We start from the raw sequence: 14,229 nt of genomic DNA on the forward strand, positions 1-14,229 counted from the left end.
TTCTTGCTTTTCACTTGAAAGATCCTTGAGATCCTATTAATGATTTGTGATGAATATCGGCTTTCACCCTATCTTGAGCCCTGATTCCTGAAATCCCAAATCATTCTTCATAACCCTTTCATAGCCCAAAGATAGAAATCTGCCACCTAGAGATTTAAAGTAGAATGCCTTAATAGTGATTGTGGATAAATGTTGAATATTGCATCATAGAACTGTCATTTAGTTACTTGCTGAGTTTTTATGCTCATATATTTTGCTCTGTTCTAACCATGGTAATTAAGCAAGAGGATGGCCAGACTTAAGCGCACTGCTCGTAAGAGCGTACCTAGTGGTCCTCTTGCTCTTTTTCGATTTGTTTGATTACGCAAAAAGAGCCCGCTTGAGTAAAAACCAGGATGGAAAGGGGGGTCATCCTGGACCTTCTGCTTCTGGATAGAGTGAAAGATTCACCAGGTGTGAAATCCCATTATGGGCACGGGGGTTAAGAAATATGTAAAAAGTAGTGAAAAAGCGAAAGAAAATTGGGTGAAGTGGTGGGACCCATTGATTTTTAATGTATAAAAAGGAGATAGGGGAGTAAAAGTAGTGTGAAAGGGAAGGAAAAGTGAGAAAGTAGTGGGACCCATTGACTATTTTGTTAAGTTTTGAAATGTAAAGAATTGGATGGGACATCCCAAAAAGGAAACTGTAAAGAAATGGTTGGGACAGAGGGAGTATTAGTTTAAAGGTGTGTGGGTCCTCATTTCCTAACCCCGAGATTGAGGGCGTACGTCACACAAGAAATATTTCAAGTATCAACCTGCGACTAACAAATTGAATGTCGCGGGTTGACCACTAGAAATAATCTAAGTCTCAACCTGCGACGAGTAAATTGTATATCGCGGGTTGACTTCTAAACACAGTTCAAGTAACAACCTGCGACTAGCAAAATGAAAGTCGCAAGTTGGTAGATAAACTATTTTTAGTTGTCACATTTAATTGTTTTTAGATTTTATTAAAACTCTTCTTTTCAGAAAAAATTTAATAAAATTAAAACAAATAATGTGCTGCTATTTTTAAAAATATCAACAAAATGAAATTTTTAAATATTGAATGATCTAAAATTCATTTCATTGACAACTCATAATTTTTATTCATAATCATACAACTATTATCATTTATTTGATAAAATTGTATTTTTATGATGTAAATTATGCTACTATTATCACATTAATTTTAATGAACCCCTTGAAATTTTGAAAACTTTAGACTTCACTAACATTAATAAATCACAACTTTGATTTATTACTATTGAATCTTTTATCATTGAATTGGTAAATTCTCAATTAGCCAAATTAAAATTATGCTGCAATATTTTACTCATAACTTAACCAATAATGATTAAATTATTTTCAAACAGTTTATCAATATAAGTGTGTTAAAATATTTATCAATTAGATATAATCACACAAATATTTGAAATACGAGAAGTAAATAATGGCACATAAATCCACATGTCCTCTGAATATTAACATTAAATAACTAGCGGATTTTTTTGAGACAAATTGCAGTTATTGATTTCTAATTTGTTAATTAGAAAGATTTAACATCCCAAGTTCACTAACCAACTTAGAGAAAGTGTTTCCATCAAGTGGTTTTGTAAAGATGTCTGCAATTTGATCCTCTGTGGGTACAAAATGTAATTCCACAGTGCCATTTGTGACATGCTCTCTTATAGAGTGATACCAGATATTAATGTGTTTTGTTCTTGAATGCTGAACTGGGTTGTTTGAGATTGCTATTGCACTTGTATTGTCACAGAATATTGGAATCTTAGATACCAACAGACCATAATCCAGGAGTTGGTTCCTCATCCACAAGATTTGGGCACAACAGCTTCCAGCAGCTATGTATTCAGCTTCAGCAGTTGATGTGGATACTGAGTGCTGCTTTTTCCTATGACAGGATACCAATCTTCTTCCAAGAAACTGAAAGCTTCTTGAGGTACTTTTCCGGTCAATCTTACAACCTGCAAAATCTGAATCTGTATAGTCAACTAGGTTAAAACCTGTACCTGTAGGGTACCAAATACCAAGATTTGGAGTCCCCTTAAGATACCTAAATATTCTTTTAATAGCTATAAGATGAGACTCTTTTGGGTCAGCTTGAAATCTAGCACACAAGTATGTTGCAAACATAATATCTGGCCTACTTGCTATGAGATAAAGTAATGAGCCTATCATACCTCTGTAGCTTATGATATCAACTTTCTTACCAGTTTTGTCCTGATCAAGCTTAGTGGCTATTTCCATTGGAGCCTTTACCGGAGTTGAATCTTCCAGATTGTACTTCTTGAGAAGTTCTCTGATATACTTGGATTGACAAATGAATATATCATCTTTCCTTTGACTCACTTGTAATCCAAGAAAGTAGTTCAACTCTCCCATCATGCTCATTTCATACTTAGACTGCTTTAGCTTAGAAAATCTCTTGTAAAGATCATCATTAGTAGAACCAAATATAATGCCGTCAACATATACTTGAACTAATATCATATCAGACTTATGCATTTTATGAAACAGAGTTTTATCTATAACACCTCTATTAAAACCATTTTTAAGTAAAAACTCAGAGAGAGTCTCATACCATGTCTTTGGAGCTTTCTTAAGACCATAGAGAGATTTGAATAGAAAGTATACAAAATCAGCCAGATTTGGATCTTCAAAACCTCGAGGTTTTCCACATACACTTCTTCTTCTAGCTCCCCATTCAGGAATGCACTCTTCACATCCATTTGATAAACTTTGGAATAAAAATGTGCTGCGAATTCCAGAAACATCCTGATTACCTCAAGTCTAGCTACTGGTGCATAGGTTTCATCATAATCTATACCTTCTTTTTTAGAGTAACCTTTTGCTACCAATCTGGCCTTGTTTCTCGTTAAATGCCATCTTCATCTAACTTGTTCCTAAATACCCATTTAGTGCTTATTACTGACTTGTCCTTTGGTCGGGGTACCAGCTTCTATACCTTCTTCCTCTCAAACTGATTGAGTTCCTCTTGTATTGCAATAACTCCCTTACACTCAAAATAATCTTGGTGGAGATCATCCTTACCTAAGGTGCAACATGGCAAAACAAAGGAAATCACATTTCACAACTTACAAGTCATCAAGTTTTTGAAAATAACAAGTTATGTATTTTTATAAAATATATACACGAATTATTACCATACATCAAGGAGCACTAATCAAGGTTAACACCTTATCCTTACTGAAATTAAAGCTTACTAAAAAAATCTTTCCAAATGATCAAAATCTTCTAACATTCTAAGAGAAATCCACATGCATGCATAACTTCGAGTTTTACAAACCAAAACAACATATTTTCTAAATATATTCTATCATGGAATTGACATGCAAGCCTAGCATAAGCTATATCTAGATAATCACTTAGCATTCAAAGAGTTTCATCAAGTTTTCACTACAAAATTCATGCCATTACCACATAAACATACAAGAATTAAACAAAGCAACAAGTATGATCTCAATGACCATTCATTCGGCTCCCTTAAGGTCATGACCGAATGAAATGGAAGGGAAATGGTCATTCCACATCAAGAGTTTCTTCCTCAAGACTTGGCATTTCACCATTCCTTGTAGTCCTCTCAAAAACAACCTTAAATCCATAAGAATCAAGATTGTACTTTGAGTTCCAACTAAAACCTTGACATACAACCTTAAAACTTAAACTTTTTACTCAAAACTCTTTGAAATATATATGGACAACATGTAGGGAGTAAGATTACTTGAATATAAGATGGATGTTTGAGTGAAAGAATGGAGAAAAGAAAGGGGATGGGGGCTTCGGCTATGGTGATTGCCGAGAGGGAGAAGAAGCCGAGAGGTGAGGGAGGAGGGAGGGAGGAGAGAGTGAGGGTGGAGTGTGGAGTGGGGTGAATGATCACAACACTTTACACTTTTGGTTTTTATGATTTTGATTGATTGAAATAAGTGAGTGGAAATGAGAATTTACAAGATTAACCTTCAAACATACTAAGACCATTTTGCATGCAAGGACAAAGGAGTAATTTGGTTAGCAAGATGAGAGTTAGTGGGGTTGTAATTGTCCTTTTTAGCCCTTTAGTTGAATAGAAGAGAGTTTGCATGCAAGGATATTCATGTAATTTCATAATTATCAAGCAATAATTTTTCAAAGATTTATTTTTATATAATAAAATAAAAGTTCGAAAATTATAAAATTTATACCATAAAATAATTTGGATTTTTAAAAATTTTATAAAACCACTTTCAAAATTTGTGAACAAAGTATCTTTTAAAAGAAAGTTTCTCCAAGGCTTAGTATATTCCTTATAAATAAAAAATAAAGGAAATAATTAAACTTTTACTTTGAAAAATCATGTACTATACTTAAAAATTTTATAATGCAGAAATTCTCACTAACACAAACGCGCAATCATTGAACATATTTACTTTCGTCATTAATATTATGTCAAAACCACAAATAATATTACGCGAAAAATGTCGGTCATAACTTCCTCTCCCCCTTAAGGGATTCTGTCCCCAGAATCTAAGAGAACAGATGAGGATACCAGGAACGCATATCAAACTCTAAATCCCGAGTCGATTCTTCGACCTTAGGATTCCTCCAAAGTACTTTTACTGACTTTACTGACTTATTTCTAAGACTCTTCTCTTGTCAGTCGAGTATTTTCACAGGTTGCTCCACAAATGACAGGTCTGCCTGAATTTTTACTGGTTCATATTCTATCACATGGTTAGTGTCAGGATTGTACTTCTTAAGCAACGACACATGGAACACATTATGCACATGCTGATACTGAGATGGTAAGGCCAACTCGTAGGCCACCTTCCCCACTTGACTCAAAATTTCAAAAAGACCTATATATCTAGGTGCTAACTTCCCTTTCTTGCCAAATCTAGACAACCCTTTTCTAGGCGACACCTTCAGCAAAACAGCTTCGCCAACTTGGAATCGAACATCCTTACACGCTGGGTCCGCATACTTCCTTTATCTATCTTGAGCAGCAAACAACCTTTTCTGAATTAACTTGACTGTGTCATGCAACTGTTGTACCAATTTCGAGCCGAGAATCCTTCCTTCTCCCACTTCATCCCAACTTGTCGGTGATCTACATTTTTGCCCGTACAAAGCTTCGTATGGTGGCATGCCAATACTAGAATGATAGCTATTGTTGTAAGAGAATTCAATCAATGGCAAGTAGTCGTCCCAACTTCCTGCAAAATCGATTGCACAACTGCGCAACATGTCTTCGATCGTTTGAATTGTCCTTTTGCTCTGACCATCAGTCTGCGGGTGGTACGTCGTGCTCATATTCAACTTCGTGCCAAGACTTTCTTGACATTGCTTCCAGAATCTTGAGTTAAATCCATAGCAATATTTTCCCATTTCCATTCTGGAATCTTTAGGGGCTGAATTAATCCGCTTGGTCGTTGATGTTCTGCCTTCACTTTCTGACAAGTATAACACTTCGCAACCCATTCTGCCACGTCTCGCTTCATATTTGGCCACCAAAAGTTCTGCTTTAAGTCCCGATACATCTTGGTGCTTCCCGGGTGGATTGAAAATTTTGAATTATGGGCTTCTTGTAGGATTTCATTCTTCAATTCAGGTATATGAGGAACCCAAATTCTTGAGGAAAACCTTAGTATACTTTGTTCGTCCTTTTGAGTGCCAATCTCTTTTCCAGTTAGCTGATTCTTCTCTTTCTCCATTACTTCTTCTTGACATTTCTTTATCCTTTCCACTAGTGTTGGCTGAAAAGTCATTGCACGACAAACTTCTTCAACTTTTCCACAATCACAGAGTTCCAGTCCAAATCTCTTGATCTCTTCAGTCAGTTCCTTTGGTGTTGCCATCATATTCAATCTCTCCTTCCTGCTTAGGGCATCGGCCACAATATTCGCCTTTCCAGGATGGTAATTTATCGAGCAGTCGTAGTCCTTGATCAATTCCAGCCATCTCCTTTGCCTCATATTGAGCTCATTCTGAGTGAAAATATACTTTAAGCTCTTATGATCTGTGTAGATTTCACACTTTTCTCCGTAGAGGTAATGTCTCCAAATCTTAAGTGCGAACACTATGGCGACTAGTTCTAAGTCATGCGTTAGGTACTTCAACTCATGCGGTTTCAACTGTCTTGACGCATACGCGATCACCTTACTGTGTTGCATTAACACACAGCCCAATCCCTTATGTGAAGCGTCGCTGAATATCACAAAGTTCCCTTGGTCATCTGGAAGTACTAACACCGGAGCTGTTATCAACCTCTTTTTCAACTCTTGAAAGCTACCCTCAAATTCTGCACTCCATTCAAACTTCTGATTCTTCCGGGTTAACTTGGTCAATGGCGTGGCGAATTTTAAGAAATCCTTGACAAACCTTCTATAGTACCCTGCCAATCCTAGAAAACTTTGCACTTCCGTAGGTGTCTTTGGCCTTTCCCAACTCATAACCGCCTCAATCTTTGCCGGATCCACTTTAACTCCTTCATTTCCAATGGCGTGCCCCAAGAATTGAACTTCCTTTAACCAAAACTCACATTTGGTAAACTTGACATACAACTTCTCTTGATGAAGTATCTCCAGTGCTATCCAGAGGTGCTGCTTATGTTCTTCTTCCGACTTAGAATAAATAAGGATGTCATCAATGAATACCACTACAAACTTGTCCAAATATTTCTTGAATACTCGATTCATCAGATTCATAAATGCGGCCGGGGCGTTGGTCAATCCAAACGGCATTACTAGGAATTCATAATGCCAATATCTGGTCCTGAATGCTGTCTTAGGAATAACTTCTTCCTTGATCTTTAATTGATGGTATCCCGATCTCAAGTCAATCTTTGAAAAGCATTTTGCTCCCTTCAGCTGGTCAAAAAAAGTCATCTATTCTTGGTAGCGGGTAACGGTTCTTGATCGTTACCTTATTCAACTCCCGATAATCTATGCATAGCCGCATACTTCCATCTTTCTTCTTTACAAACAGAACAGGTTCTCCCCATGGCAACGTACTTGGCCGTATCACTCCTTTATCCAACAATTCTTGTAGCTGACTCGCCAACTCTTTCATTTCTACTGGTGCCATCCTATATGGGGCCTTTGAAACTGGTTCCGTGCCTGGAGTAAGGTTGATCTCGAACTCGATTTGTCGATCTGGTGGTAAGCCTGGTATTTCGTCTGGAAATACATCGGGAAACTCGTTAACTACGGGAATATCTTCTATACTGGGACTGCCTTTTTCTGAATCCACTACATAAGCTAGGAATGACTCACAACCTTTTCTAAGTAACTTCTTAGCCTGGACGATTGTAAGAAATAGTTGTTCTTGCCTCTGCCCCTTAAATACTACCTTTTCTCCATTCTTCGTCTTTAAACACACTTTCTTAGTCTTACAATTAATCTGGGTGTTATTCTTCCCTAACCAATCCATTCCTAAAATTATATCGAACTCTCCTAACTTGAAGAGTATCAAGTCGGCTGAAAACTTATACCCCGAAATATCAATCTCACATTTCGGACAGAATTAATTCACAGGAATCTTCTCTTGGTTCGCAATTACCACATTTACTACCTCGCTCATAACCATTTTATCACATCGAAGTTTATTAACAAAAGTTTCTTATATGAAAGATCTTGTTGCTCCCGAATCAATCAATACTTTAGCTTTGACATTACTGAGTAAAAGTGTACATGCTATCACCTCAGAATTCTGAACAGCATCATTCATCTTCAGATCGAATGTCCTTGTTGTTGCTTGCGGGGTTGTTGTAGGTGGTGGAGGTAACGCCAATACCTCGGCTGGCACGCTCGCACTGGTACTTGCCACATTCATTAGAGCTTTGACTGGTCCGGTTGCATTGCACTCCCTAGCTATATGTCCAGTCTTCCCACACTTGTAACACGTAACTCCTGGCTTCGACATTTTGCACTCATTTGCCAAATGTCCCTTCTAGTTACACCTATAGCAGGTCATGCTCAGTTTATTGCACACTCCAGGGTGCCTTCTTCAACAGTGCTTGCATTTCGGTCTCTGGAACCTATTTTCTCCAACTTGTCCTTGGCTTGCCTGGTTGTTCCCCTTTGATTCTTGCCTTTTTACCAAATTTCCCTTCTTTTGAAAATTTCTGCCCTTATGGAATCCGATCCTCTTTACATTCCGATCTTGTGAACTTTCGGCTTCAGACTTTTCTCCATAAAATGGAACCTTCCTCTTCTTGTTATCCCTTTCCTTCCTTGACTGCATCCCATTATTCTCAATCAGAGCAGCTTTCTGTACTACTCCCGCATAGGTTTCTAGTTCAAACATAGCCACTCTATCTCTGATCCAAGGCTCCAATCCTTGCTGAAATTTCTTTGCTTTTTCCTCTTCAGTGCTGGTATACTTTGTCACAAACCTTGACAACTCGGTGAATTTCTTCTCATACTCCAGTACCGTCATGTTCCCTTGCTTCAACTCAAGAAATTTACGCTCCATCTGATTCTGCATGTACTTAGGGTAATACTTGTCCAGAAATAACTTCTTAAATCTCTCCCAAGAAACTTGCTGAGTTGCTTCCATAGCTTTTACTGATTCCCACCAATAGATGACTTCGCCCTTCAAGAAGAAAGTAGCATATGGCATCTTCTGATCATCTCCTAACTGTACCAACTCAAAAGCCCTTTCCATTTCCTTAATCCATATGTTAGCTATTACTGGATCAGTGGTATCATGAAATGCAGGTGGATTCATATTCTAAAATGCCTTGAAGGCGACAACTTGTCTAGGTGGTACTGGTGGTTCGGGTGGTTGGTGTGGTTCACAGTTATCTTGGTTTTCAATTCGTTGTTGAAGAGTTAGTTGTTGTTGAGCTATAGCATTGGTTTGTTGTTGCAAAGTTTCCAGTAATCAAAGAATTTGGGTCTGTGGTGGATGTGGTTGTTGGGTTCTTCTTTTTGGGAGGCATGATCCTGAAATAAGAGTTATGTCAAAACAGATATGAATGATAAAATAATTTGAGGGTATCGCATGGCATTCTTATTTACATATGAGGTCAAGTTTCAAATTAAGCAGATATGGCGATGCATGTGAAGGCGTAAAATAACAGTTGAGAGCAAATGGAATAATAGTGCATGATTATTGAAATTTAAAGGTCACAATACATCAGGATTAGGACAAAGTCTGATTCTAGGAACAACAGGCTTATTTAAAGGAAATAACGGAAACAACTGGGAATTCTACGGGGTATGATACAACAACATGAAAAGGTAAATGGAAAGAACTAAGGCTCCACTCCATCTGAACGGGGCTTGGTAGTCTTTTCCTCTCGAATCGTCTTCACAATGCTCTGGAGCTCATCTGCCACCATCTGAATGACATACTGGCTGGTGCGATCCCGGTGCGCTGGAATCTCCTCAAGCTTAGTGTTGACGTACTGAACCAAGGTCTCAAGTCTCGCAGTTATCTGCTCCTTGGGCTTCCCTTCATAGTTTCGGCTGCCCGGGTATACGTTCTTAAGTCGGTCTATCAGTCGGTCGTACTTGCCCTGAAGCATATCGAACTCACGCCTCAACTCAGCATACACGGAGAAAGCAATAGTGTCGTCCGACCCAGAGGGTGATGAGGAATGCGCCCTTTGCTGACAAACCAATAAGAGGAGTATTAATAATAATTTTACTTAGCCTACTCTCTCGTATATTATCTATAGCCTATACATATACCCTATAACCTATTTGGGCTGTCCAGGGATTCTAAACCGTAGCTCTGATACCAAAACCTGTCACACCCCCAACTTGACCAATAATTTAAATATAACTATTACAACATTTTAAAAATAAGTAAACATAACCAAATCCAAGATCTTACAGTTTAGGGTTTGGAACAACCCGACACTACCATCTATTACAACAGATTTTAATATTGAGTCCTCACACAAAACTACTATCTCTTATTCTACCTGAGCTCGAACATAAGCATCAGCGTCACAGGTCTTACGGGCGGTCTGCTTGAATTTAACCATAGCTGCTAGCTGTAATATGAGGGTAAAGCAAGGAGTGAGCCAAATGCTCAACAAGTGCTAAAAAATATGATACGAAACATAAATCGAGTTATATATTAAAGAATGACAATGTGAAGACATAACCAATAACAATAAGAGATAAAACTTTGGGTGATGGCATCATTTGCTTGAATCAAAACATTTTCAAAATCATATCTTAATTAAAAGTATTTTATGACGCTACAGATTACAGCCGGTGATCAGCCGCGAAGAAATCCCGAGCCTCGCTGGGTTCTAAAACATTAATGGGATCCCTAGGTAACTTTTAAGCCTAATATAAGTATGGAAATGACTCGCGTCTCAGTCCAGATCCACTATTCAAAGAAAACATTTATCCCCCTTTGGGACTGAAAATCCACATTTTATTTATTTCAAAAACTGATGCTGATTTATGACAAAATAAACATTTTTATCAAGGGATTATAGATCAACTTGAAATACTGGAAATATGATACTAAATCTAGGGCCATGATCCACTAATCTTTACTCTACTAGGGTAACTGAAAGGTTTTCATATATAAAAACTTGGATAAGGAATTTTAGTGAGGCTATTGGATATTATGAATGAGTAATACCAAACTAGGCTTTAAGCAATGGTTTTCGACAAGGTACAAGTGCTAGAACATCAAGAAGACAAGTTTCATGAAAACTAAGGGTGTTAGGGTATGAAGAAATGATCTTTAGCTCAAGGTATATCAGGATTGTCAAACTTTAGGGTAAGAAAGAGGGGTATCAAGATTTAGGGTAAGGATATGGTTATCAAACAATCATGAACGACTTTAAGAAATGATTGGCTTTTAGGTATCAAAGTAAAGTTTCTATAGGGTTCAATCATCAGGATGAGATATCAATACTTAGGAGTCATTAGCATGTTAATCAAGAGGATCGACCAAGTGTTGTAACAACTCTTTATTTTAATCATGGCATTCAAATTACTTTAACATATTATCATGATAAGACTTTTGAACTACTTGCAATACGTACTCGAGGATTCATGGTATTTCTATAGGATTCAAAGATAAACATAAGATATGCTTGATTCAAATATATCAAAATGACTCAGGATAGTTGCATCAATATATATGAACTATTTGTAGTGAATGCGAAAGACAAGTTGAATCACTTGCCTTGAGAAAGGCTGGTCTGGTCTGACTGGTAGGAGCAATTGGAAGCTTCACTCGACCTTTATGAAAAGTTTACCCTCATCTCGAGATCCTACATAAATAATAATAATCCTCATTATAATATATTCTCACCAACTTAACATATTTACAACCCGAATTTAAACACGAATGGCACTTAGGCCTACATGCACTTAATTTATATTCACCTTTAAAATATAATTTCACACAAAGCTACATATACTCACATATCATATTTTAATACCAAATAATTACCACAAACACCATAATGCAACACTAGGCTTGGATGATCTCGACTCACAACTTAAGTCACTTAGTCACTATACTAGACAAAGTCTCCAAATTTTGGCTTCCTAACTCGATGTGCCTTTACTAAACTATTCAAGACCTACTGACCCTCACTTGGGCCTTCTGCTCTACTGACTTTATACTATCTTACAACCATGGTGGTCCACCTAAATCTCACTCCTAAGTGTTCTAAAACTATGTGATAAGTGAAAGTGCTCACTGGTGTAAATTTCAGAATGATATCTATGGTTTCTTGAGTGCATTAGACGCCCTTAAACTACAAGTTTTCCTCCAAAACTCTTACACAAGACTCTCCTGACCATACAGCATCTCCCAAACTTGATGTGGCTCAAGGGCCTGGCTTGGGCCTCCTTGGGCCTAACCTTAAAGTCCATGGTTCCCCTGTTTTTCTGGGCAGAAAACACCCTGACTTGAATTAACTTGTGACACATGGTTCTAACTCATATCCTATGAACTATGGTTGGAAAAACTTCTCTGACACTCCCTATAACTAAGGCCCAACAGGGCCTAATGAGGGCCTACCCATGGCATGGTCAAATCTCCCTATTTCTAAGTTGCAACAAAACTGTCCCCTTCTGGACAGATTTTGTTAATCTACTTGTGCACCTAACCAAATGACATGCAAACCTCCAACCAACTCCTAAAACCTTTTATATACTCCTAATACTAACTTCTGGTGGCTTGGGCCTCAAAGTGCACATCAATGACATGGTCAAAACTCACTTTAAACCTCAGGGTACTAAACTGTTTTTCTGCAGAAACTATGACTTTCCTTTCTCCAAGGTGTTTACTTGACAACTCAACCACCAACAACCCAAATACCCAAACCAAGACTTAAACATGGTGATCTACTGAACTAACTCCCTTACACTCAAAATAATCTTGGTGGAGATCATCCTTACCTAAGGTGCAACATGGCAAAACAAAGGAAATCACATTTCACAACTTACAAGTCATCAAGTTTTTGAAAATAACAAGTTATGTATTTTTATAAAATATATACACGAATTATTACCATATATAAAGGAGCACTAATCAAGGTTAACACCTTATCCTTACTGAAATTAGAGCTTACTAAAAAAATCTTTCCAAATGATCAAAATCTTCTAACATTCTAAGAGAAATCCACATGCATGCATAACTTCGAGTTTTACAAACCAAAACAACATATTTTCTAAATATATTCTATCATAGAATTGACATGCAAGCCTAGCATAAGCTATATCTAGATAATCACTTAGCATTCAAAGAGTTTCATCAAGTTTTCACTACAAAATTCATGCCATTACCACATAAACATACAAGAATTCAACAAAGCAACAAGTATGATCTCAATGACCATTCATTCGGCTCCCTTAAGGTCATGACCGAATGAAATGGAAGATTGTACTTTGAGTTCTAACTAAAACCTTGACATACAACCTTAAAACTTAAACTTTTTACTCAAAACTCTTTGAAATATATATGGACAATATGTAGGGAGTAAGATTACTTGAATATAAGAATGATGTTTGAGTGAAAGAATGGAGAAAAGAAAGGGGATGGGGGCTTCGGCTATGGTGATTGCCGAGAGGGAGAAGAAGCCGAGAGGTGAGGGAGGAGGGAGGGAGGAGAGAGTGAGGGTGGAGTGTGGAGTGGGATGAATGATCACAACACTTTGTACTTTTGGTTTTTATAATTTTGATTGATTGAAATAAGTGAGTGGAAATGAGAATTTACAAGATTAACCTTCAAACATACTAAGACCATTTTTCATGCAAGGACAAAGGAGTAATTTGGTTAGCAAGATGAGAGTTAGTGGGGTTGTAATTGTCCTTTTTAGCCGTTTAGTTGAATAGAAGAGAGTTTGCATGCAAGGATATTCATGTAAATTGATAATTATCAAGCAACAATTTTTTAAAGATTTATTTTTGTATAATAAAATAAAAGTTCGAAAATTATAAAATTTATACCATAAAATAATTTGGATTTTTAGAAATTTTATAAAACCACTTTCAAAATTTATGAACAAAGTATCTTTTAAAAGAAAATTTCTCCAAGGCTTAGTATATTCCTTATAAATCAAAAATAAAGGAAATAATTAAACTTTTACTTTGAAAAATCATGTACTATACTTAAAAATTTTATAATGCAGAAATTCTCACTAACACAAACGTGCAATCATTGAACATATTTACTTTCGTCATTAATATTATATCAAAACCACAAATAATATTACACGAAAAATGCCGGTCATAACAGAGAACCTGTGCATTGGATTTCAAAGAAAATTGAGACGATCATATGCCATTGATTGAGTTTTCCTACAACAACAGTTATCACGCGAGTATTGGCATGCCGCCTTATAAAGCATTGTATGGAAGAAAATACAGATCCCCTATATATTGGGACGAGACTAGTGAGTGCAAACTAATTTGTCCAGAGCTAGTTCAACAAACAAAAGAGAAAGTGGAAGTGATTCGTAAAAGGTTGATTGCTGCTCAAGATCGACGAAAGAAATACGTGGATCGAGATCGGAAAGATATGCAATTAGAGCCCGGAGACAAAGTGCTGCTAAAAATATCTCCGTCGAAAGGTTTATCCATATTCGGGAAGAAAGGAAAGTTGAGTCCCAGGTATATTGGCCCATTCGAAGTGCTAAGACAAGTCGGAAAAGTGGCTTATGAGTTAGCGTTACCTCCGCAGATGCAACATCTTTATA

Source organism: Apium graveolens, chromosome 3 (assembly GCF_009905375.1).
Source record: "Apium graveolens cultivar Ventura chromosome 3, ASM990537v1, whole genome shotgun sequence".
Lineage (NCBI taxonomy): Eukaryota > Viridiplantae > Streptophyta > Magnoliopsida > Apiales > Apiaceae > Apium > Apium graveolens.